Source organism: Phytophthora infestans, genomic scaffold, assembly GCF_000142945.1.
Source record: "Phytophthora infestans T30-4 supercont1.42 genomic scaffold, whole genome shotgun sequence".
Classification (NCBI taxonomy): domain Eukaryota; phylum Oomycota; class Peronosporomycetes; order Peronosporales; family Peronosporaceae; genus Phytophthora; species Phytophthora infestans.
In genome coordinates, this window is record NW_003303717.1 from 797,794 (window position 1) to 798,969 (window position 1,176).

Here is a 1,176-nt window from a genome sequence, read left to right on the forward strand (position 1 = left end):
CGTTTACAAGCGCATTTTGTTGTTATTGGTTTTGAGTCAGGATTAGCCCGTCAGTTTGCCCGAGTGGTCTAAGGGGTTACGTTCAGGTCGTAATGTTTTCGAACGCGTGGGTTCAAATCCCACAGCTGACATATCCTTTTGCTGGCGAACATTAACGATCGTTGCAGTGTCTATAGCGTGCGCACGCGCCTCCTCTGCGATGAAACGGGTGTGTATGTGTTCCTCAGAGCGCTGCACACCATTGCAGTCAATCGAGCATCGATCGCGAGGCCACACGTGTCCACTCACCGGCAAAGGCTTGTATCCGCTTTGCCAATCTGGATGCTTCGGTGTTGTCAAAATATGGCTTGTGGGGTCCAATGCACCGAGCATGATTTAGTGTGGCGAGTTGCGTATCCTTGGCAGTGTCGAGTGCTTGATGAAAACGGTTGAGTCGAGTGAGACTCGATCGGCCGACCTTGGGAGGCAGTCTCTGGGTAGTGTTGTGTTGTGTACCAGTTTAGGGTGCAATACGAGCGGGTTCCAGCTGCGACCTTGCTGCGAGGGCCCGCAGTCTGTGTATACGAAGTAGGAGGCTCGGTAAGAAGCAGTAGCAAGTAGCGGAGATACCCTGACCTGTGGCAAGTAGTGCGGGGCTATGTGTGTGGTGAGCGGGTGTGCTGACGGCGTTGGCATTGCTGGAGCGCGGGATGCGCGTGTAGTGTGTTTATCGTTTGTGTGCGTTCAAAAAGCGCATTTTGTTGTTTATGGTTTTGAGTCGGATTAGCCCGTCAGTTTGTCCGAGTGGTCTAAGGGGTTACGTTCAGGTCGTAATGTGTTCGAACGCGTGAGTTCTAATCTCACAGCTGACATATCCTTTTGCTGGCGAACATTAACGATCGTTGCAGTGTCTATAGCGTGCGCACGCGCCTCCTCTGCGATGAAACGGGTGTGTATGTGTTCCTCAGAGCGCTGCACACCATTGCAGTCAATCGAGCATCGATCGCGAGGCCACACGTGTCCACTCACCGGCAAAGGCTTGTATCCGCTTTGCCAATCTGGATGCTTCGGTGTTGTCAAAATATGGCTTGTGGGGTCCAATGCACCGAGCATGATTTAGTGTGGCGAGTTGCGTATCCTTGGCAGTGTCGAGTGCTTGATGAAAACGGTTGAGTCGAGTGAGACTCCATCCGCCCA

At 52.6% G+C, this 1,176-nt stretch overlaps 1 non-coding gene across 1 annotated transcript; it reads left to right on the forward strand.

Annotated features, from left to right (window-relative positions):
* Positions 1-769: 769 nt before the first annotated feature.
* On the forward strand, positions 770-851 carry PITG_28697. Its single transcript has one exon. It is a non-coding gene; the product is annotated as a tRNA-Leu (tRNA).
* The last annotated feature ends 325 nt before the right edge of the window (positions 852-1,176 follow it).